At 44.5% G+C, this 25,967-nt stretch overlaps 1 pseudogene; it reads left to right on the top strand.

Annotated features, from left to right (window-relative positions):
- LOC118373510 (major facilitator superfamily domain-containing protein 1-like) overlaps positions 1-25,967 on the top strand; it is a 45,767-nt pseudogene that overhangs the window by 16,248 nt on the left and 3,552 nt on the right.

Raw genomic sequence — 25,967 nt, forward strand, 5'->3', positions numbered from 1 at the left:
ACGGTTCATGAATCCACTGCCTCTCTTTCTCTTTTCTCTCTCTCTCTCTCTCTCTCTCTCTCTCTCTCTCTCTCTCTCTCTCTCTCTCTCTCTCTCTCTCCTGTGTTTGTGTGGGTGTGGTTCCCAATCTCGGCCTGATTGTCTGCGCCAGCTGGAACCACTTATCTTCCCTTTATATGTTCTGTAACCAGTGTTTCTTGTTGTCAGATTGTTGTTACTTCCCTGAGGTTGTGTCGTGTGTCTGTGCTCTTCTCTCGCCGCCCTTGTGTGGATTTTCTGCTGTGCTCCTTCCTACCCATCCGGACACACTCCCTGGATTTCTCAGCACGCTATCATTGGAAGATGCGCCCTAGTCCTGGGTCGGATTCGGTCTGAGTACAGTCTGTCTGTCCTGTTGCTGTTGTAAACTATATTCATTAAACCATCGTTGCTTGCATCTTGCATCCGCCTCTGTGTTGTCACAGAACGATCTGACCAGACCATGGATGCAGCGAGTTCAACGAGTCTGACCGAATTCATTTCCCGCAGTATCACGAGAATGGATCAACAAGAGAAGAACATCTCCAGCACAGGTCGGGCAGTACAAGCCCTTGCGACGCAGGTAGCCCAGCTGATCCAACAATTACAACATCTGAGGGGTTCCGCTGCGCCACCTACACCGGCAGTTCAACCCGCCCCGCCAGAGCCGGATTCCCAGCTAGAGCCACGGCTACCGACACCAGAGGGTTATTCAGGTGATCCTGACTATTGCAGAGCCTTTCTTACGAGATGTTCCATGCATTTCTCGTTGCAGCCACGGACCTTCAACCGTGAACAGTCTAAGGTAGCATTCGTACTCACACTGCTATCAGGCAAAGCGGCTCTTTGGGGAACGGCGGTGTGGGCGAACCAGGACCCATGCTGCACCTCTTTCCAGACACTCTCCGAGGAGATGAGAAGGGTCTTCGATCGGGCCGTGGCGGGTAGGGAGGCGGCCAGACTACTCGCTGACCTTCGCCAAGGGAGACCGTTCAGTATCGGAATACTCCATCCAATTCCGCACTCTGGCCGCAGAGTGTCAGTGGAACGAGGAGGCGCAGTGGGACAGGTTCCTGCATGGGCTGGAGGACCGGATCCAGAAGGAGATTTATGTTCTGGACCTTCCCAGGAGTTTAAATGGACTAGTGGAACTAGCCTTGAGGGTCGACGCTCGTCTGAGTCGTATTGGCCGCCGAGCATGCCCTAACAGACCGTATAACGACACGGAGGGCGGGCATGCCAGCGGCGGGAACACGGCCAGTTCAGCCTCCGCTCACGAACCCATGCAGCTGGGAGAGCTCGCCTCTCCCGGGAAGAGAGGGAGAGGCGGAGATCCCAAGGACTCTGTCTCTACTGTGGTAGAGCGGGCCACTTTATCCACTCCTGCCCGGTAAAAGATCAGGCCCGGTAGTAAACATGAGGCTACTATCGGGTGGTGTCACCACAGAGAAGACCTCATCATCTACTCTCCTCCCGGTAAGACTAAGATGGGCCACCCACACGCACGACACCCAAGCCTTACTGGACTCAGGAGCAGAGGGTAATTTCATGGACTTCAAGCTCGCTCACAAACTCCAGATTCCTATCACCTCACTCACGCACAAGATATCCGTCAACGCTCTCAATGGTCAAGAACTCCCCAACATTTCTCACACCACTGAACCTATCACACTCATCACTTCTGGCAATCACACTGAGACACTATCATTTCTACTCATGGACTCACCCCTTGCACCATTAGTCCTCGGCCACCCTTGGCTCACCCAACACAACCCCAGAGTTGACTGGGGTCATAACTCTATATCCATGTGGAGTAACAAGTGTCTTGAGTCCTGTTTAGTGTCTGCCTGTTCGTCTGTGTCTGATTCTGTGTTTCTAGAGGAGGCAGTGGATTTGTCTAACGTGCCCGTTGAATACCTCGACCTGAAGGAGGTGTTCAGTAAGTCCCGTGCTGCTTCTCTTCCTCCGCATCGTCCCTATGACTGTGCAATAGAATTATTGCCAGGTGAGTCTCCGCCTAAAGGCAAGTTATATTCACTCTCTGTTCCTGAGAGGGAGGCTATGGAGAGATACATCTCTGATTCTCTGGCATCTGGATTCATTCGTCCTTCCTCTTCTCCAGCGGGGCGGGGTTCTTCTTTGTGGGAAGAAGGACGGATCTCTGCGTCCTTGCGTTGATTACCGTGGGTTGAATAACATCACAGTGAAGAATACCTATCCCTTACCGTTGATGTCCTCAGCCTTTGAAAGGTTACAGGGAGCATCCGTGTTCACTAAGTTGGATTTACGTAATGCATATCATTTGGTTCGCATAAGGGGGGACGAATGGAAGACCGCGTTTAACACCCCCAGAGGGCACTTCGAATATTTGGTCATGCCTTTTGGGCTATCCAACTCCCCAGCGGTTTTCCAGGCACTCGTCAATGACGTGCTGAGAGATATGATTGATCAGTTCATATATGTTTACCTGGATGACATACTGATTTTTTCTTCTTCTCTCCAGGAACACGTTCAGCACATCAGACGAGTGCTTCAGAGGTTGTTGGAGAATGGACTTTTTGTCAAGACGGAGAAATGCATTTTCATGCACAATCCGTTCCATTCCTAGGTTACATCGTCTCGACTGAAGGTATTCGCATGGATCCTGACAAGGTTAAGGCTGTGGTGGATTGGCCAAGCCCAGATTCCCGTAAGGCCCTACAGAGGTTTCTGGGATTCGCCAATTTCTACCGGCGTTTCGTTCGCAACTTTAGTCAGATAGTCGCTCCTCTTACCGCCTTAACCTCCCCAGAGTGCCGTTCAGGTGGTCCGATACAGCCGAGGCTGCATTCGCCAAACTCAAGAGCCGCTTTGTTTCGGCTCCCATCCTCATAGCTCCCGATCCCTCGCGTCAGTTCGTAGTAGAGGTGGACGCTTCAGAGGTGGGGGTAGGTGCGGTACTTTCCCAACGTTCCTCTTCTGACGACAAGATGCACCCTTGTGCGTTCCTTTCCCATCGGTTATCACCTGCGGAACGCAACTACGACATTGGCAACAGAGAGTTGTTGGCAGTGAAGTTAGCACTGGAGGAGTGGCGCCATTGGTTAGAGGGTTCGGGGTACCTTTTATAGTTTGGACCGATCACAAAAATTTGGAATATATCAGAACCGCTAAGCGACTCAACTCCAGACAGGCGCGGTGGGCACTCTTTTCGGACGTTTTGACTTCTCTCTCTCGTATCGCCCGGGTTCCAAGAATGTCAAACCCGATTCCCTTTCTCGCATTTTTGACCATTCCGAACGCCCATCCACTCCCGAGTACATCCTACCCGGGACCCTAGTGGTATCCACACTCACATGGGAGGTTGAATCGAGGGTCAAAACGGCCTTAGAAGGGGTAACGCCTCCGCCCGGTTGCCCGCCTAATCGGTTGTTTGTGCCGGAGGGGTGTCGGTCCAATGTTATTCGGTGGGGCCATTGCTCCACGTAGCGTGTCATCCAGGAGTCAGCCGCACTAGCTTTTGGTTAAGCAACGCTTTTGGTGGCCACTGATGGCTCGTGACATTCACAGTTTTGTCTTGGCTTGCTCGGTTTGTGCCACTGGGAAGACTTCTAATCGACCCCCAGATGGGTTACTCCAACCGCTGTCGGTCCCTTCGAGACCCTGGTCCCACATCGCGCTAGATTTTGTTACCGGCCTCCCGCCCTCCCAGGGCAAGACGGTGGTGTTGACCGTGGTGGACCGGTTCTCGAAGGCGGCTCATTTTATTCCCTTGCCTAAATTACCATCTGCCAAGGAGACAGCGGTAGCTGTCGTGGATCACGTCTTTCGCTTACATGGCCTGCCGATGGACGTAGTTTCTGACAGGGGGCCCCAATTTGTGTCCAAGTTTTGGCAAGAGTTTTGTAGGTTACTGGGAGCGAGTGTCAGCCTGTCTTCAGGGTTTCATCCCCAGAGCAACGGTCAAACGGAGAGGGCCAACCAAGATTTGGAGAGAGTGTTGCGATGTTTGGTTTCTAAGAATCCCTCTTCCTGGAGTCAACAACTCTCTATGGTTGAGTACGCTCACAATTCGTTGCCAGTGGCAGCTACGGGTCTCTCTCCGTTTGAGTGTAGTTTAGGTTACCAGCCACCTATCTTTCCCAGTACGGAGTCCGAGGTCACTGTTCCTTCCGCTCACGCTTTCATCCAGAGGTGCCGTCACGCATGGAGCAGAGCCCGTGAGACTCTTCTCCGGGTGGGGCGCGCACCAAGGCTAAGGCCGATCGCCACCGGTCGAAGCCTCCGGTATACGTCGTTGGCCAAAGAGTGTGGCTTTCTACTAAGAACATTCCACTCCGATCCGTTTCGAACAAACTTGCCCCCAAATTTATCGGCCCGTTCAAAGTCACCAGGATCATTAGTCCGGTGGCGGTCCGGCTCAAGCTTCCTCCGGCGTATAGGAGAATTCATCCTACCTTTCATGTGTCTAAAATAAAACCTGTGTTTCAGGCACGCATTAACCCGCCGGTCCCGGTTCCCCGCCGCCACGACTTGTTGATGGGGAACCCACCTTTTCTGTCAATTGTATTTTGGACTCTAGAAGGAGGGGACGCGGATTCCAGTACCTGGTGGACTGGGAGGGTTACGGCCCGGAGGAGATAAGTTGGGTACCTGCTAGGGACATTCTGGATCACTCCCTTATCGATGATTTCAATCGACAGGTAAATTCGCCTGGGAACGCCAAGAGGCGTTCCTAGGGGGGTATTGTCACGGTTCATGAATCCACTGCCTCTCTTTCTCTTTCTCTTTCTCTCTCTCTCTCTCTCTCCTGTGTTTGTGTGGGTGTGGTTCCCAATCTCGGCCTGATTGTCTGCGCCAGCTGGAACCACTTATCTTCCCTTTATATGTTCTGTAACCAGTGTTTCTTGTTGTCAGATTGTTGTTACTTCCCTGAGGTTGTGTCGTGTGTCTGTGCTCTTCTCTCGCCGCCCTTGTGTGGATTTTCTGCTGTGCTCCTTCCTACCCATCCGAACACACTCCCCTGGATTTCTCAGCACGCTATCATTGGAAGATGCGCCCTAGTCCCTGGGTCGGATTCCGTCTGAGTACAGTCTGTCTGTCCTGTTGCTGTTGTAAACTATATTCATTAAACCATCGTTGCTTGCATCTTGCATCCGCCTCTGTGTTGTCACAGTACATATCTAACTGACAGGACCTTCAAAATGGTGTGATATCTGGGCCAGCTGTCCAGCTTCTTGCACTATGGTGCAGATCTATGATCACATTTCCCCTGTCTATATTCTAGCCTTATTCTTTGATAGCAAAACTGACCCTAGATCGGCACCCATACTCTGAGAAGCTTGATAACTACATGCCCAGATTAGCTTTAATCACAGGAGTAGGATTTCATATTTAATAGCCATAGAAGTTATCAGGCTTCTCAGAGTACAGGTGTCGATCTAGGGTCAGTATTATACACAATGCAAACTGAAATGAAATATGCAAGAATCTCTTCATAACTCAACAAGAAACCCCCTTACACATTAAAGTTATATGTTCTGAAACATCCAATTGTCACAATATTGCACAAAACAATTTGGTTGACTCTGTTGATTGACTTTAAATGTCTGGTTGCAGGCTCCCTTTTGTCTATAAAGTGATGTGACCATGATTATTTTTCAGCACAACTTTTGTCAGATGGCATATCTCAAGTTCAGGCACCTCTCACCCGACCACTCGCTGGAGGTGCTCTTTGCCAACCCTGCATGAGACAGTTGTCTTTCCGCCCAAGACAGAACAATGTGTGGGTGTACGTGAGAAGTGTTTGTTTGGGTGATCCTTGGTTTACTCCTTGACCTTGTTTGGTTATTATACGCACCAAATAGCCTTGTAACTTCACCCTTTAGAAAAAAACTGATTTCAAAAATATATTCTAAACCAATAGCTCAGCTTAGCTTGTGTTATGTCTATTTTAAGTACACTAGTCTTATGCACAAGTAAGTTAGGCTATATAACAGAATATTAAGTGATATGTCAGTAGTCGGAGGCACATTCTTACTTTACACTTGGTTTGCACTTGGTTATAAATAATATGTAATATTAATTATTATACATTATATTTGAATATTAGCTAGCTCACCAAGTGTCTCGGCTTACTCAATCCCCTGAAGTAACAGATGCAGTAACAGATGCAGTGTTTCAGCCTCCAGTATTTATGCTGCAGTAGTTTGTGACGTGGGGCTAGGGTCAGTTTGTTATATCTGGAGTACTTCTCCTGTCATATCCGGTGTCCTGTGTGAATTTAAGTGTGCTCGCTCTCTAATTCTATCTTTCTCTCAGAGGACCTGAGCCCTAGGACCATGCCTCAGGACTACCTGGCATGATGACTCCTTGCTGTCCCCAGTCCACCTGGCTGTGCTGCTGCTCCAGTTTCAACTGTTCTGCCTGTGGCTATGGAACCCTGACCTGTTCACTGGACGTGCTACCTGTCCCAGACCTGCTGTTTTCAACTCTCTAGAGACAGCAGAAGTGGTAGAGATACTCTTAATGATCGGCTATGAAAAGCCAACTGACATTTACTCCTGAGATGCTGACTTGCTGCACCCTCAACAACTACTGTGATTATTATTTGACCATGCTAGTCATTTATGAACATTTGAACATCTTGGCCATGTTCTGTTATAATCTCCACCTGGCACAGCCAGAAGAGGACTGGCCACCCCTCATAGCCTGGTTCCTCTCTAGGTTTCTTCCTAGGGTTTGGCTTTTCTAGGGAGTTTTTTTTCCTAGCCACCGTGCTTCTACACCTGCATTGCTTGCTGTTTGGGGTTTTAGGTTGGGTTTCTGTACAGCACTTTGAGATATCTGATGTACGAAGGGCTATATAAATTTGATGCAGTAACGGATGCAGTGCTACATGAAGTCTTTCTCCCTCTCTAGGGAGGACCTACAGTCGCAGCCCAAAGTTGAGAATGACAAATATAAATTTCCACAAAGTTTGCTATTTTTAACAGATGTTACTATGGAATAATGAAGTATAATTCCAAGCATTTCATACGTGTCAAAGGCTTTTATTGACAATTACATGAAGTTGATGCAAAGATTCAATATTTGCAGTGTTGACCCTTCTTTTTCAAGACCTCTGCAATCCGCCCTGGCATGCTGTCAATTAACTTCTGGACCACATCCTGAGTGATGGCAGCCCATTCTTGCATAATCAATGCTTGGAGTTTGTCAGAATTTGTGGGGTTTTGTTTGTCTACCTGCCTCTTGAAGATTGACCACATGTTCTCAATGGGATTAAGGTCTGGGGAGTTTCCTGGCCATGGACCCAAAATATCAATGTTTTGTTCCCCGAGCCACTTAGTAATCACTTTTGGAAAAGTGATTCCAAGCACCAACATGCTTTTGAAGCTTCCAGTCTGTTATTCGAACTCAATCAGCATGACGGTGATCTTCAGCCTTGTCCTCGTCAACTCACACCTGTGTTAATGAGATAATCACTGACATGATGTCAGCTGGTTCTTTTGTGGCAGGGCTGAAATGCAGTGAAATGTTTTTGGGGGATTTAGTTCATTTGCATGGTAAAGAGGGACTTTGATTTGAATTGCAATTAATTGCATTCTTCATAACATTCTGGAGTATATGCAAATTGCCATCATACAAACTGAGGCAGCGGACTTTGACAAATATTAATTTTCATTCTCAAAACCTTTGGCCATGACTACAACCACAACCTATCCGCTCTCTGTGTCACGCCCTGACCGGAGATATCTGTTTTCTTTATATTTTGGTTAGGTCAGGGTGTGACTAGGGCGGGTACACTAGTTTTGTATTGTCTAGGTTTTTAAATTATGTTGGCCTGATATGGTTCCCAATCAGAGACAGCTGTTTATCGTTGTCTCTGATTGGGGATCATATTTAGGTAGCCATTTCCCTTTGGTGCTTCTGGGATCTTGTTCTATGTTTAGTTGCCTGTTTGCACTATTTTTATAGCTTCACGTTTCGTTTGTGCTCGTTTTTGTTTTGCTGAGTTTCGGTTTAATTAAAAACATGTGGAACTCTACTCACTTGCTGCGCCTTAGTCTAATCTTTATAACGAACGTGACACTCTGGGCTTGATTGCTATGCCTGAATGTTGAAGTCCCACCTCATCATTTGCATAGGGAAGAAGAAATGCATAAATACACTAAGAAATCAAAGTTGGCAAAAATAAAGAAATGGGGACAAAAATACAGAAATTAATAATTAGGAAGATACATTATTTTGGCAAAATAAGTAAATGCAAAATAACTCATATCAAATTGTTTTTATTGATTTTCTGCGTACATTTATTTTTACATGCATGCATTTATTTGTGTATTCATTTATTTTTGATTTTGGCCTTGTTTCTATATATATGAAATTAATTTCACATTATATATATATATATATATATATATATATATATATATCACCCCATATATTCAATGAAATTAATATATATATATATATATATATATATATATGTTAAATTAATTTAATTTAATATGTATATGGGGTGATATATTCTGACTATGAATCCCCCGCTGTAGCAATCACCATTGTATTGAATTTTCTAAAATAAAACATGTTATTTTCAGATACTGATCTCTTTCGTAGTGATGGGCGTTGCGGCTCTTTTCAGTGAGCCGGCTCGCTCAGCTCACCAAAAAGAGACGTCTCTTTTGGCTCCCAAATGGCTCTTTAAAAAAAGTAGGTTTAGTATTTTTTTAAGTCAAATAGTTTGACTATGATTGGTGTTAAAACCAATTCTAATCAAGGTAGAGTGATTTCATTTAACTTATTTATTGTCCCCATGGGGAAATTTTGTTGCAGTGTCATGTACACATTTTAAAGTGGCGCTTAAATACAAAACAAAATTGACAATACAACTTTCATAACAGTTACGCACCAATAAAAATAATGGTAAGAAATAAAACATTAAATATAAAAGAAAATGGGAACATTCGCCTGAGCTATTTAGGAGGGATATCACACCTGGCACAAATTGTCTCTTCTGTTTCTCCTGTATTAAATGCATTGGTTTGTTATGAAAAAGAATATTTGCATTTAAAGTATAATGTTTTAATGTATATAAAAAGTGCATATAAATGTAACAATTCAAAACAAATACAATCTGAACAACATAAGAAAAATAAATAATGTGCAAAAGTGCAGCATCCCACTTAAAACATTAAACGGGTCCCTCTTCTCTCCTTTTATGCCATGTTATAACCAGCATCCCACTTAAACCATTAAATGGGTCCCTCTTCTCTCCTTTTATGCCATGTTATAACCAGCATCCCACTTAAACCATTAAATGGGTCCCTCTTCTCTCCTTTTATGCCATGTTATAACCAGCATCCCACTTAAACCATTAAATGGGTCCCTCTTCTCTCCTTTTATGCCATGTTATAACCAGCAGCACACTTAAACCATTAAATGGGTCCCTCTTTTCTCCTTTTATGCCATGTTATAACCAGCAGCACACTTAAACCATTAAATGGGTCCCTCTTCTCTCCTTTTATGCCATGTTATAACCAGCAGCACACTTAAACCATTAAATGGGTCCCTCTTTTCTCCTTTTATGCCATGTTATAACCAGCAGCACACTTAAACCATTAAATGGGTCCCTCTTCACTCCTTTTATGCCATGTTATAACCAGCAGCACACTTAAACCATTAAATGGGTCCTTTTATGCCATGTTTCTTAAACCATTAAATGGGTCCCTCTTCTCTCCTTTTATGCCATGTTATAACCAGCAGTTAAACCATTAAATGGGTCCCTCTTCTCTCCTTTTAGCCATGTTATCCCACTTAAACCATTAAATGGGTCCCTCTTCTCTCCTTTTATGCCATGTTATAACCAGCAGCACACTTAAACCATTAAATGGGTCCCTCTTCTCTCCTTTTATGCCATGTTATAACCAGCAGCACACTTAAACCATTAAATGGGTCCCTCTTCTCTCCTTTTATGCCATGTTATAACCAGCAGCACACTTAAACCATTAAATGGGTCCCTCTTCTCTCCTTTTATGCCATGTTATAACCAGCAGCACACTTAAACCATTAAATGGGTCCCTCTTCACTCCTTTTATGCCATGTTATAACCAGCAGCACACTTAAACCATTAAATGGGTCCCTCTTCTCTCCTTTTATGCCATGTTATAACCAGCAGCACACTTAAACCATTAAATGGGTCCCTCTTCTCTCCTTTTATGCCATGTTATAACCAGCAGCACACACAAATGCTGACCATATTTAGCTTTTATGAGAGATTTGCATTCATAAATGCAAGCTGCCTCACTTTCAAGGGGCTAATGGGGTTTCTTCTCTCAGTAATTATTTGGGCAGACAGAGGCCTTGTTCTTCCACCAGCTCAGAGGGCTCCTCCAAATAGGATCGGACCTCCATTATGGCATCTGCTGAGGGATTCCTTCGTGCTGCATCCCCAGTTGCTCTCTCGTCAAACAGCATCCAAACAGCAGATGTTTGTGGCACTACTGCTGGTGCTTCTGCTCAATCTGTTCCCTCTTCTTCCTGTCGCCCTGGTTCCTGAGCCAGCTGACTGCTGGGGCTGTCCCTCCCTCTTCTTCCTGTCGCCCTGGTGCCTGAGCCAGCTGACTGCTGGGGCTGTCCTGCCCTCTTCTTCCTGTCGCCCTGGTGCCCGAGCCAGCTGACTGCTGGGGCTGTCCCTCCCTCTTCTTCCTGTCGCCCTGGTGCCTGAGCCAGCTGACTGCTGGGGCTGTTCCGCCCTCTTCTTCCTGTCGCCCTGGTGCCTGAGCCAGCTGACTGCTGGGGCTGTCCCACCCTCTTCTTCCTGTCGCCCTGGTGCCTGTGCCAGCTGACTGCTGGGGCTGTCCCTTCCTGCTGCTGAGGTTATTCTTTGAAGAGTCTCATCAATCGCTCTGGCATCACTGAAGGATAACTTCTTAAACCTGGGGTCAAGTGCAGCGGTTTCTGTTAGCAGGTGATTATATTCCATTCTGTGGAACTTTCTGTCCATTGATGAACATAGGGTGCCCATCAACTCTGTGGTTACATTTGCTTCTCTCTGGCGGCTGGCTGTGATTTGCTGCAGACCCTTACACAGGAGTATCATTTTTGAGGCTGTCACATAACTGAAAAGAGAGAACAGTAACTTATTAGTTCAGGTTCATGTTTTGTCTACTGATACTACATTCTCATCTAATGCTCGTATACATATATAATACTGGATTAAATAATGATGTAGTAATAACTGCTTACTGTACCTCTCTCCACCGATCTCCACAGTGACCTGCTCAAAGGGTTCCAGGACTCTGCACACCTCCTCCACCACCTCCCATTCCTCTTGGGTCAGAGCATCAACAGGTGCATTGACAATGGCCAGGGTAGAGATGATGGCATCCTTTGACTGAAGAAATTGCTTCAACATATAAAATGTTGAATTCCACCTTGTAGTGCAGTCTTGTTTAGGCCTCAGCTCAGGCATCCCCATCTGGCGTTGTGCAGACTTGAGTTTTTCAGCATCTACTGTGCTCCTGTGGAAATATTCCACAGCTGCTTTCACTTTGTCCACAGTGGGCTTCATCACCTTCAGAGCATCTCTTACGATCAGGTTGATTGTGTGGGCAAGACATGGATGATGGGTCCATTTAAACATTTTCATGGCTTTGGTTGTTAGCTGCATTGTCGCTAACAGAACAGACCACTTTTCCATCTACTTGCCATTCTCTGGCCACTCTCAACAGTTCCTCTGCCAAGTTCTCTGAGGTCTGTCGCTGAACTCAAAGCAGTCCAGAAGACAGCTAGACATCGAAAAATCTTGAATGAAGTGACATGTAACCGACATGTAAGAAGTGGTTACCCTTGATGTCCAGCAGTGAGTGGTAAGGCAAACTGCAGTAGCTTTCTGGACTCTTTCCCGCACTGAAGCCTGTGTGCTCTCATACAGTTGTGGAATAAGTGATTTTAAAAGGGTTTTCCTGCTTGGAATTGTGTACATTGGATTTAGACTATTACTATAATTTCTAAAACCTCTCTCCTTCACGATCTAAAATGGCTGGAAATTGGTGGCAATCATTTTAGCCAATGCAATATGAATTTGGCCCGGTTTTGCTACAGACATAGACTTTGACATAAACTGATCCATAGATGACTACATTGCTGTGGGTTGCGGAGTAGGCCTACTTCACTGAGTGGATACATCTCCACGTGTGGAGGTGCTGGCTCCACCACTATCACTAGCAGGCCCTTAAGTTTCTCAATGCACAAGGTCCTCTACTCCGACAATTAATCCACACATAAAATGGCCAACCAAATAGTTTCTAGTCATCTCTCCTCCTTCCAGGCTTTTTCATATTTGAACTTATATGGTGATTGGCATCTACACTTTTACCAGGACTTCCGGCAAAACATTTCGTCTTTCAATCACCCATGTGGGTATAACCAATGAGGAGATGGCACGTGGGTACCTGCTTCTATAAACCAATGAGGAGATGGGAGAGGCAGGCTAGGAATGACTTCTATTTTAGCCCTTGGCAACGTAGATGCTCGTTGGCGCCGCCAGCAGTGTTTCTACATTTATTTTGCAAGGCTCTCGCACTCAACGTTTCAGGTCTGGTCAGCATGTTAGTGTGTGACTGTGAGTGAGTTGGCTCGGCCCTCCCTCACGCATCGTTGGTTCATTGGTTGACACTGCATGTTTGATTGACAGGAACAGCAGGTGAGGCTGATAGTCTGAGCAGAAAGTCAGAACGAATGTGTGCGCTTGAGCATTTAGGCCTATACTATTATTTATTTTGTTCATCCTTTGAATTAGTTAGTTTTATTCATTTAAATATTTTGATTATTCATATCTGAATTTAAAATATTTTTATAAATAGTTTGGGCTCTTCTGATATGCGAGCCGGCTCCAAACGTTAACCGACAAGAGCAGGCTCTTAGAGCCGACTCGTCCATCACTACTTTTGCGCTCCTTACTGCTGCGCTCAACCCGAGGCGAGTCACGTGGAGCAGTACGTCATTTGACTAACTTCGCGCTATTAACCTTTTCCCTTCCATCCCAAAACAGAGACGAAGATGGCGGAAGAGCGACAGAAGCTTTTGGACGAGGAAGGGGGTCTCTCTTCTTTAGGTCCCAGAAATGAAAGCGGACCGGTCAAACCGATGTCCGTGCTCTGTGACCCGAGACGACTGCTTCATCGCATTTTCGTCCTACTTTTAATGTGCTTTCTCGGATTCGGTGAGCAGTGCGGTTCCATCAACTCTTTGGAGAAAGTTTAGGCTTCATTCAGCTGTCAGACGAATTACTTTTGGATATCAGACTTTGTTGTTAGTTTGGTTATCTTTCACATCGCCGTAGCCTTTTATGACCGTATCAATCAAATCAGAGTGAGTTTACAATGTAGCAGCACTTTGATGTACCAAACACAATGTATCAATTCTACCCACTAACAGCGTTACTTTGTTTCAGGAAGTTACTTCTGTTACGATAACCCCGCTGCTTTGCAGACTCAAGTCATACAGGTGAGGAAGGAGGACTGAAGTTTCCTTCTGACACATGCAGAACTTTTGTGTCATGACACCATCATGCCACCCTGTCGTCATTGTAGTCTAGCCTGCTGTATGCCAGAGCCTTCCTCCGATGCTGCAATATAGAAAATAACTTCACTAAATGTTTTGTAGTTATTATAAGTCTATGGCCCATTGTAATTATATGTGCAAGTCTGACTCTTCATGACGATGTTGTAAACTTGCAGTGAAACAAAGCAATGCGTCGTCTTTGGTGTTCTGTCGCACTAACAAGGAACTGGCTCATTAGAACTAGCATAGGTACGTTTTTCTTTCGCTGTACTCAAAGATTTTATAATACTGTAAACAGACCAAAGGTCATAGTTAGTGTATGGTTGGTCCATGCACTCAGAGTTCATATGTGTTTTCCTGCCTTTTTGTTTGACTTTTCCAGTAATTTGGGCTTCCAATGCACTGACATTCTCTTTCCTCTCTGGTCTTCACCAGGACATGAAGCTCAACACATCCATGTTCATGCAGCTCTATGCCTGGTACTCCTGGCCCAACGTGGTGCTCTGTTTCCTGGGGGGCTTCCTGCTCGACATGGTCTTTGGCATCAGGTAGGACTACAGGTTACTAATGAAACATTACTGTACTAGCACATCATCCCTACATGGAATAGTTGTTTATTGCCTTCCAAGGACAACAGCTTTGTACAGGCGCAGACATGGTATTTAACCTCTTGCCTCCAGTGACAACCTGGTTACAGTCACACATCTCATGCATAGTGCTGTGCTGCTCAGAGCAAAAACTGTATGTGTACAATTCGTAGATACGGTGAGGTTTACACGAATAGGGACCTTGTACGTCATATTTATATAATATGACAAGGGATTCTGTAATCACTCTGGTGCAGATTCCTGTTGGTGTGTTTTCCCCCACACTCTCCTCCATGGACAATACAGCCCGTCTACCCACTGTAATATGGGTAGTGTTTGTCTTCCAGTGCTCTAGTAGGAAATCCCTAGTCTCACCATAAACCTCTGACAACAAAAGATGCTGAGGTAATTGTGTGTGTGTGTGTGTGTGTGTGTGTGTGTGTGTGTGTGTGTGTGGAGGATTCATCTGAATCTATGATGAACTAGGGCAGTCATCTCCAGCAACACAAGGAGAGATAACATTGTGATGAACATATTCACTTCATATCATCCCCAACTTAGTTTCTGTCACTGTGCTTCTCCTATCCTGTTAGGCTAGGAACGATAATCTTCGCCTTGTTTGTCTGCGTTGGACAGGTAGGTAAACACCACATGATGGAGATGTATTTGAGAGCTGCTCTACTTCAAAAATATGTAGTACAAATTCAATTGGTTTATTTCCAGTGGTGTAATGTACTTGTATAAAAATACTTTAAAGTACAGAAGTAGTTGTCTGGAGTATCTGTACTTTACTTTTACACGACTGTTCAGACGTTTGGGCCTCCCACTCCTCTTTCTATTCTGGTTAGAGCCAGTTTGCGCTGTTCTTTGAAGGGAGTAGTACACACCATTGTACGAGATCTTCAGTTTCTTGGCAATGTCTCACATGGAATAGACATTTCTGACTGAGTTTCAGAAGAAAGGTCTTTTGTTTCTGGCCATTTTGAGCCTGTAATCGAATCCACAAATGCTGAACCCCAGATACTCAACTAGTCTAAAGAAGGCCAGTTGTATTGCTTATTTAATCAGGAAAACAGTTTTCAGCAGTGCTAACATAATTGCAAAAGTTTTTTTTAATGATCAATTAGCCTTTTAAAATGATAAACTTGGATTAGCTAATACAACGTGCCACTGGAACACAGGAGTGATGGTTGCTGATAATGGGCCTCTTTTTGCTATGTAGATATTCCATTAAAAATAATCTGCCATTTCCAGCTACAGTAGTCATTTACAACATTAACAATGTCTACACTGTATTTCTGATCAATTTGATGTTATTTTAATGGACAAATTTTTTTTTTTTCTTTCAAAATTTAGGACATTTCAAGTGACCCCAAACCTGAACTATTGTGTGTGAACACAGTTGAAGTCAGAAGTTTACTTACACTTAGGTTGGGTTCATTAAGAATTGTTTTTCAACCATTCCACAATTTTCTTGTTAACAAACTATAGTTTTGGCAAGTCGTTTAGGACATCTACTTTGTGCATGACACAAGTCATTTTTCCAACAATCACTTATAATTCACTGTATCACAATTCCAGTGGATCAGATGTTTACATGCACTAAGTTGACTGTGCCTTTTTAAACAGCTTGGAAAATTCCAGAAAATTATGTCTTGGCTTTAGAAGCTTTTGTTAGGCTAATTGACTTCATTTGAGTCCATTGGAGGTGTACCTGTGGATGTATTTCAAGGCCTACCTTCAAATCCAATGTCTCGTTGCTTGACATCATGGGAAAAACAAAAGAAATCAGCTAAGACCTCAGGAAAAAAATGTTGACCTCCACAAATCTGGTTCATCCTTGAGAGAAATGTTAATACCTGAAGGTACCACGTTCATCTGTACAAATATTAATATGCAAGTATAAACACCATGGGACCACGCAGAGATGAATGTACCTTGGTGCGAAAAGTGCAAATCAATCCCAGAACAACAGCAAAGGACCTTGTGAAGATGCTGAAGGAAACAGGTACAAAAGTATCTAAATCCACAGTAAAACGAGGCGTGTATAGACATAGCCTGAAAGGCCGCTCGGCAAGGAAGAAGCCACTGCTCCAAAATCGCCATAAAGAAGCCAGACTACTGTTTGCAACTGCACATGGGGACAAATATCATACTTTTTGGAGAAATGTCCTCTGGTCTGATGAAACAAAAATAGAACTGTTTGGCCATAATAACCATTGTTATGTTTGGAGGGAAAAAGGGGATGCTTGCAAGCCGAAGAACATCATCCCACCCGTGAAGCACAGGGGTGGCAGCATCATGTTGTGGGGGTGCTTTGCTGCAGGAGGGACTGGTGAACTTCATGAAATAGATGGCTTCATGATGATGGAAAATTATGTGGATATATTGAAGCAATATCTCAAGACATCAGTCAAGAAGTTGAAGCTTGGTCGCAAATGGATCTTCCAAATGTGCAATGACGCAAGCATACTTCCAAAGTTGTGGCAAAATGACTTAAGGACAACAAAGTCAAGGTATTGGAGTGGCCATCACAACACCCTGACCTCAATCCCATAGAGAACTTGTGGACAGAACTGAAAAACCATGTGTGAGCAAGGAGGCCTACAAACCTGACTCGGATACACCAGCTCTGTTAGGAGGAATGGGCCAAAATTCACCCAACTTATTGTGGGAAGCTTGTGGAAGGCTACCTGAAATGTTTGACCCAAGTTAAACAATTTAAAGGCAATGCCTTACCTTTGAAGAGCTTCTTTTGTTGGCACTCCAATATGTCCCATAAACATCACAATTGGTCCTTTTGTTCGATTAATTCCGTCCATATATATCCAAAATGTAAATTTATTTGGCGCGTTTGATCCAGAAAAAAACAGCTTCCGAATTGCGCAACGTCACTACAAAATATTTTAAAAGTTGCCTGTAAACTTTGCCAAAACATTTCAAACTACTTTTGTAATAAAACTTTAGGTATTTTTTAAATGTTAATAATCGATCAAATTGAAGACTGATTTATCTGTGTTCAATACAGGAAGACAACAAACCAAGCTACTTTTCAAGTCTTGCGCAACTCTCAACAGTGTTACGCAGTTCTGAGATGGCCATACTTCATTGCACAAAGGAATAACCTCAACCAAATTCCAAAGACTGGTGACATCCAGTGGAAGCGGTAGGAACTGAAAACAAGTTCCTAAGAAATATCGTTTTCCAATGAGAACTCACTGAACAGACAGGGACCTCAAAAACAAAATCTGAACGGTTAGTCCTGAGTTTTGCCTGCTCCATGTCTGTTACTCACAGTTTTAGAAACTTCAGTGTTTTCTATCCAAATCTACTAATAATATCCATATCTTATATTCTTGGCATGAGCAGCAGGAAGTTGAAATTGGGCGTGCTATTTATCCAAAAGTGAAATAAGATAATATATGCCATTTAGCAGACGCTTTTATCCAAAGCGACTTTCTACGTATGGGTGGTCCCGGGAATCGAACCCACTACCCTGGCGTTACAAGCGCCATGCTCTACCAACTGAGCTACAGAAGGACCTGCCTCACCCAATGTGATACGGAATTGCTATTATTTTACATTTTTAGAACACAATCAAGAACCTCCAGAAGCTAACCAGCTAACTAGCTACAAGCTATTTAGTCATTGTTAGTTGTTAGATAAGCTATCTTTACTTTTCAGCATGCCTACTGTTTTTTTTCCCACCGTTGTGTATTTCCACAGGTTATAGTTGCTGTTGGTGCACTTCTAGATCTATTCTGGTTAATGGAGATTGGACGCTTTGTGTTTGGGTAAGATGCTTTTTAGAGCTTTTCCTTGCTACAGCTCCAAGCCACTTCTCTCCCCCTAACTAAGTGCTCTTTCTGGGTAGGATCGGCGGTGAGTCCCTGGCGGTGGCCCAGAACACCTATGCAGTGAACTGGTTCAAAGGGAAGGAACTCAACCTGGTGTTTGGTCTTCAGCTCAGCATGGCCAGGCTGGTAAGAACATGCTGGAAGCTATGTATTACACTGTATATAAATACAGAAGCAAATACTTAAGGCATTATTTATGTGGCTGATCAGGGAGTGTTGGCTTGTCTCCTCCCCCTCAGGGTAGCACGGTCAACATGAACATCATGGGCTCGGTGTACAACCGTGTCGCTGACCTGGTATGCTCGACAGGACACACCACTCTGGGAGTCTCACTCCTGATCGGTGAGTTAAGTGTGTGTGTTGGTGATGCGTGGGTCAGCTGTTTGTTCACCCGCCTGCAACTGATATCCCATCCGCAACCACCCAACATATATCTGCTAAAGAGAAAATCTGAGGCCCACACCTGACCCTTACCCGCAAATATCCTAAATGTGCTGTGCAGTTGTTTTTTCTTTTCTTAAACAATTTATTGAACCATTACATTTCTCTTGAGCATTTAAAAAGGCTTGCGCCTATTGAACAGTAGCCTATTATTTTACTAAAACAAAATGTGAAACTGTGAATGGACATGTTGTTGGCAGACTGCCTGACTGGGCTAACATACCGGTATATGAATTATTTGAAATATATATATATCTCATGAGAAAATAGGTTTAGAAAATAAATAGATTATAACACACCAAAGTTTAGAAAATCTAAGTACCAACTGTCCAGTTATGAGGGTATAATTGTGTACTCTGTCTTGATTTCTTTTGCAGCACTGTTAAGAAATGGAATAGGGTCCACTGTGCCAGGTTTCAGGTTGTGCCTGGATTCAACAAAGCGCCCAGCAGTGCTGAAGATGCGTTCACTCGATGTGCTTGATGCCGGAACGCAGAGAATTCTCTTTGCAAGAGTCCGGAGTTGAGCTGCTTCTCCCAGAAAGCAAGCAAACTTTCCCTAACACAATCCGCCAGGGAAAAGTGAGTGCTTCTAAACCTCTGGATTTCGTCCATCTCTTCGGCTTCTGTCTTGTCCTCCCGCTCCGTCAAGTTAAATCTTGGTCTATTTATGGAGTAGTTACTTGTGCTCCCAACTGTAATGTCAATATTTTTCAATACATTATTTGGCTATTAGGCCATGAGGCATGGTGACACAATTTAGCAAGTAATAGGTCTATGAATATCCATAACCTACTAGTTTAGACTTAACTAATGATTCAGGCCTATAGCAGTCTAAATCATAAAAATACCTAATAAGAATGTATTATTATTATTATTATTATTATATGTTATCTTGGATGAAATCCTCTGTCCGTGGTGCTGCAACTCCATCAGCGTCGACACAAGGCAGCATGGCTGGACAGGTCCGTGGTGCTGAAACTTGACTGGCTCTGTCCATGGTCTCCTGGCTTGGTCGACACAAGGCACCATGGCTGGACATAGTGACTCAGCGTTCTTCGTTGAGGCACCATCTTCAGGTGTTTTGAATTTTGGGCACAGGAATGGCTGGACAGGTCCGTGGTGCTGAAACTCCATCAGCGTCGACACAAGGCACCATGGCTGGACAGGTCCGTGGTGCTGAAACTCCATCAGCGTCGACACAAGGCAGCATGGCTGGACAGGTCCGTGGTGCTGAAACTTGACTGGCTCTGTCAGTCTCCTGGCTTGGTCGTACATAGTGACTCGTTCTTCGTTGAGGTGCATCTTCAGTGTTTTGAATTTTGGGCACAGGAATGTGGCGAGTTTCCGAGTGGGAGTGAGCAGCATCTTCTCGGTGAGGACCTTTGATGCCTGCGCGTAGAGTGGATCCCCGCGTAGAGTGGATCCCCGCGTAGAGTGGATCCCCGCGTAGAGTGGATCCCCGCGTAGAGTGGATCCCCGCGTAGAGTGGATCCCCGCGTAGAGTGGATCCCCGCATAGAGTGGATCCCCGTAGAGTGGATCCCCGCGTGTTGGCTCAGTGTTGTTTTAGTTTATAAAACCAGAGCATCACCAAATGGAGAGCGGGGTACTTCTCTCCTTCTAGCTCTAAAAGTGCTGCCTTGAAGACAGACAGGAAGTCGATGAGTACTCAGCTCATCCTGGTAAATGCCCTTAATTCAACCCAGTTGGTCTCTGTCCTTGAGCAATTGCCGTATTTCTGTTTACGGCTTGCTGACCAACTTCAGCATGTCGGCCTTCAAACTCCACGCTGGTGATGACAACGCAACTTTTCAGTTGCCAATCGTCGTAAGCACGGTGTCTGCTCTTCTCTTGAAATCATCCGTCCACATGTCTGTGGTGATGGCAACGCCACCGTCATCTAAAGTGTTTTTGATTGATTTCAGACAGTGTAGCCTTCTCTGTTGCAGCCTGTTTGGCTCTTTCGCACACTGTCTCTTCTGTGCGGGATCATAGAGTTGGTGTTGACCGCTCTATAACAGGCTCCAATGTTAATAAGTCCCTGTGCCATGGAGGTGAAGCCCTTTCCCGAAAACAATGTCCACACAAACATGTCACCTGCGGTGGTACCTTTTTGCGGTCAGAGTACATGTAAGATGAGATGGGCTTGGGGCTGGAGACCTGACCTGCTGGTACAACAGATCTTTCCCAAACATGGCTTTTCCTCCCTTTTCCTTATTTTCACCTCGTTTCTGCAGCTTTTCTCTTATTGAATTCAACTCCGACACGGTCCTTTTTGCCTCAGTGGATTGATGTTACACTTTTCTGCCCAAGTTCCCAAAAGCATTTTGGAGATTGGCACATGTATTTGGCATGCACACTATTAGGCCCTATATATTAGGCTTAGGCACTAATGCCAGATACAAAATATGAATCTCAATGTGGCCTATATATAGGAACAAGAATATTTAAATTTATGGATTTTTAGAATGAATTGTTTCTCTTTATTCAGCCCGCCTGCCCTTCATCCACACAATATTTCATGACCCTACACCCGCCAGCCCCCCCCAATATAACCATAGGGACTGCGGGTTGTGAGTCAACCCTCGCATCAATAGCGTGTGTGTATTTTATTAGGATCCCCATTAGCTGTTGCTTAAGCAGCAGTTACACTTCCTGGCGTCCACATTAAACTTCACATAATATAGAACCACACATTGTGTGTGAGAGATGCGTGTCAACATTTGATCAGGAGGAGAGTGAGCTAGATTTCCAGGCCTGCTGTCTACATTGAGGCTCAGGTTACATATCTCTCTCCAGCTGCATCACCATACAATTTCTATCACAAATGCTCTCTAATCTCAGCACTGATAGAGGGATGGACTTTTTTAAAAGGGGGGAGACTAAGAAACGGAGACTGAGGAAAAAAGGTGAAAAAGTAAGCCTGTGAGATGGGTCTAATATATCCATACCCTACTGTTAGTTCAAACCAAAACCCACTTACTCTAGCCACATCCTGTACTTATTGAAACTTCACCTGGTTAATAGAGAATATTTGATGGACCACAGACCCCTCTGCTGTAGAGAGGGGATATGATGTGAAAGAGTTCGAGAGGCAAATCAAAAAATAGTTGGTCACATACACGTGTTTAGCTGATGTTATTGCAGGTGTAGCGAAATGCTTGTGTTTCTAGCTCCAACAGTACAGTAATATCTAACAATTTCACAATAATATACACAAATCCAAATTAAAGTAATGGAATTAAGATTATATAAATATTTGTATGAGCAATGTCGGAACGGCATAGAACACAGTATATACATATGAGATGAGTAATGCAAAATATGTGAACATGATTAAAATGACGTGTTCCCTTTGTTAAAGTGGCCAGTGATTTCAAGGCTATGTAAATAGAGCAGCAGCCTCTAAGGTGCTACTGATGGCTTTTTAACAGTCTGACGGCCTTGAGATGGAAGCTGTGTTTCAGTCTCTCGGTCTCCGCTTTGATGCTTTCATTCTCTCGGTCCCAACAATCGACCACCTCCAAGAAATTGAAAGCATTCCGGCAACAGCTCTCGACACTAAATCCAAAGTAAAACTTTGAGCTACTTTGTTATCTAATTACTGTGACTGTTGGGCCGAAGGAAGCAGAGATAAAAAAAAAAAAACATGAGCTGATGCACACCCAGAATAATAGTTTGTGTGGACGTGCTGACTAGCGGCGAATAAACTATCACTATCATGAGACACACCTACCTGTTCATAGCTGATGATTTCCTGTCTCTCTCTCCCTTATCCCCTCCTCACCCTTTCTCTCTCTTGCTCTCTCCATCTATCTCTCTTCTTCTTCTCCTTCTCCAGCTGGGGCGACCTGTATATTCTCTCTGGTTTGTGCTCTAGTGTTGGGCTACCTGGACAAGCGAGCCGAGAGGATCCTCAACAAGGAACAGGGAGGGACCGGTGAGTTAACATGGCACTGTGTGACCGCGTCAGATGCGTGTTCCAATCAGAGCTGAATAACACCGGGTAATGACATTGACAGGGATGACGGTCATTATCTATGGTCATCATGTCCACTGAATTCTGACAGCGTTAGTGTGAGGAGGGAGGTGATGGAGGGTAGGTTCCTTCTACTAATCTGTTACCTCTCACCATTAGCCAATCTTATTTTGCCTTGATGAATTTAGTTGATTTAACCTGTTGTGGCTGCAATCCCGATACCGGGATCGATATGACAACTACCAGTGAAAACAGGGTGCCAAAATTCAAACCACAAATCTCATAATTACAATTCCTAAAACATACGTGTCTTATATCATTTTAAATCTATTTTCGTTGTTAATCCCACCAAAGTGTCCGATTTTCAAATCGGCTTTTCAGCGAAAGCACTACAAACCATTATGTTAGGTCTCCACCAAACCACAATAAGCCTTCACCAAAAACAGAAAAAGATCAAATTAATCACTAACCTTGAATTATCTTCATCAGATGACACTCATAGGACTGCATGTTTTGTTTGATAAAGTTCATATTTATATATAAAAAAACCTGAGTTGGATTCACTAGTTCCAAAAACATCAAGTGATTTTGCATAGCCACATCATTCAACAGAAATACTCATCATAAATGTAGATGATAATATAGTTGTACGCATGGAATTATAGATATACCTCTCCTTAATGCAACCGCTGTGTCAGATTTAAAAAAAACTTTACGGAAAAAGAAATTCATGCAATAATCTGAGACGGCGCTCAATTTAAAAACCCCACAGCCACAAAGATGGTGTCAACATAAACAAGAAATTACATGATAAATATTCCCTTTGATGATCTACATCAGAAAGCACTCCAGGAATCCCAGGTCCACAATAATTGTTTTTGTTCGAAAATGTCTGTTATTTATGTCCAAATACCTTATTTTGTTAGAGCGTGGGGGGGACTGAGTGAATGACCTGCAGAGAGCTGGGACAAAAGTAACAAAGCCTACCATCAGTAACACACTACGCCGCAAGGGACTCAAATCCTGCAGTGCCAGACGTGTCCCCCTGCTTAAGCCAGTACATGTCCAGGCCCATCTGAAGTTTGCTAGAGAGCATTTGGATGATCCAGAAGAAGATTGGGAGAATGCCACATGGTCAGATGAAACCAAAATATAACTTTTTGGTTAACTCAACTCGTCGTGTTTGATGGACAAAGAATGCTGAGTTGCATCCAAAGAACACCATAGCATGGGGGTGGAAACATCATGCTTTGGGGCTGTTTTTCTGCAAAGGGACCAGGACGACTGATCCGTGTCAAGGAATGGGGCCATGTATCGTAAGATTTTGAGTGAAAACCTCCTTCCATCAGCAAGGGCATTTGAAGATGAAATGTGGCTGGGTCTTTCAGCATGACAATGATCCCAAACACACCGACCGGGCAGCAAGAGTGGCTTCGTAAGAAGCATTTCAAGGTCCTGGAGTGGCCTAGCCAGTCTCCAGATCTCAACCCCATAGAAAATCTTTGTAGGGAGTTGAAAGTCTGTGTTGCCCAGCAACAGCCCCAAAACATCACTGCTCTAGAGGAGATCTGCATGGAGGAATGGGCCAAAATACCAGCAACAGTGTGTTAAAACCTTGTGAAGACTTACAGAAAATGTTGGACCTCTGTCATTGCCAACAAAGGGTATATAACAAAGTATTGAGAAACTTGTGTTATTGACCAAATACTTATTTTCCACCATAATTTGCAAATAAATATATTAAAAATCATACAATGTGATTTTCTGCATTTTTTTCTTATTTTGTGTGTCATAGTAGAAGTGTACTTATGATGAAAATACAGGCCTCTCATCTTTTTAAGTGGGAGAACTTGCACAATTGGTGGCTGACTAAATACTTTTTTGCTCCACTGTATATACACTGCTCAAAAAAATAAAGGGAACACAAAAAATAACACATCCTAGATCTGAATGAATGAAATATTCTTATTAAATACTTTTTTCTTTACATAGTTGAATGTGCTGACAACAATCACGCACAAATTATCAATGGAAATCAAATTGATCAACCCATGGAGGTCTGGATTTGGAGTCACACTCAAAATTAAAGTGGAAAACCACACTACAGGCTGATCCAACTTTGATGTAATGTCCTTAAAACAAGTCAAAATGAGGCTCAGTAGTGTGTGTGGCCTCCACGTGCCTGTATGACCTCCCTACAACGCCTCGGCATGCTCCTGATGAGGTGGAGGATGGTCTCCTGAGGGATCTCCTCCCAGACCTGGACTAAAGCATCCGCCAACTCCTGGACAGTCTGTGGTGCAACGTGGCGTTGGTGGATGGAGCGAGACACAATGTCCCAGATGTGCTCGATTGGATTCAGGTCTGGAGAACGGGCGGGCCAGTCCATAGCATCAATGCCTTCCTCTTGCAGGAACTGCTGACACACTCCAGCCACACAAGGTCTAGCATTGTCTTGCATTAGGAGGAACCCAGGGCCAACCGCATCAGCATATGGTCTCACAATGGGACTGAGGATCTCATCTCGGTACCTAATGGCAGTCAGGCTACCTCTGGCGAGCACATGGAGGGCTGTGCGGCCCCCCCAAAGAAATGGCACCCCACACCATGACTGACCCTCCGCCAAACCGGTCACGCTGGAGGATGATGCAGGCAGCAGAACGTTCTCCACGGTTCTCCAGACTCTCACATGTGCTCAGTGTGAACCTGCTTTCATCTGTGAAGAGCACAGGGCGCCAGTGGCGAATTTGCCAATCTTGGACTTCTCTGGCAAATGCCAAACGTCCTGCACGGTGTTGGGCTGTAAGCACAACCCCCCGACCTGTGGACGTCGGGCCCTCATACCACCCTCACAGAGTCTGTTTCTGACCGTTTGAGCAGACACATGCACATTTGTGGCCTGCTGGAGGTCATTTTTCAGGGCTCTGGCAGTGCTCCTCCTTGCACAAAAGCGGAGGTAGCGGTCCTGCTGCTGGGTTGTTGCCCTCCTACGGCCTCTTCCATGTCTCCTGACGTACTGGCCTGTCTCCTGGTAGCGCCTCCATGCTCTGGACACTAAGCTGACAGACACAGCAAACCTTCTTGCCACAGCTCGCATTGATGTGCCATCCTGGATGAGCTGCACTACCTGAGCCACTTGTGGGTGTTGTAGACTCCGTCTCATGCTACCACTAGAGTGAAAGCACCGCCAGCATTCAAAAGTGACCAAAACTTCAGCCAGGAAGCATAGGAACTGAGAAGTGGTCTGTGGTCACCACCTGCAGAACCACTCCTTTATTGGGGGTGTCTTGCTTATTGCCTATTTCCACCTGTTGTCTTCCATTTGCACAACAGCATGTGAAATTTGTCAGTGTTGCTTCCTAAGTGGACAGTTTGATTTCACAGAAGTGTGATTGACTTGGAGTTACATTGTGTTTTAAGTGTTCCCTTTATTTTTTTGAGCAGTGTATATTTCACACACACAGAGCTCTGGAAAAAATTGAGACCACTGCAAAATGATCAGTTTCTCTGGATTTACTATTTATAGGTACTGTATG

This window comes from Oncorhynchus keta, chromosome 18 (genome assembly GCF_023373465.1).
Source record: "Oncorhynchus keta strain PuntledgeMale-10-30-2019 chromosome 18, Oket_V2, whole genome shotgun sequence".
In the NCBI taxonomy this organism is placed as follows: Eukaryota; Metazoa; Chordata; class Actinopteri; order Salmoniformes; family Salmonidae; genus Oncorhynchus; species Oncorhynchus keta.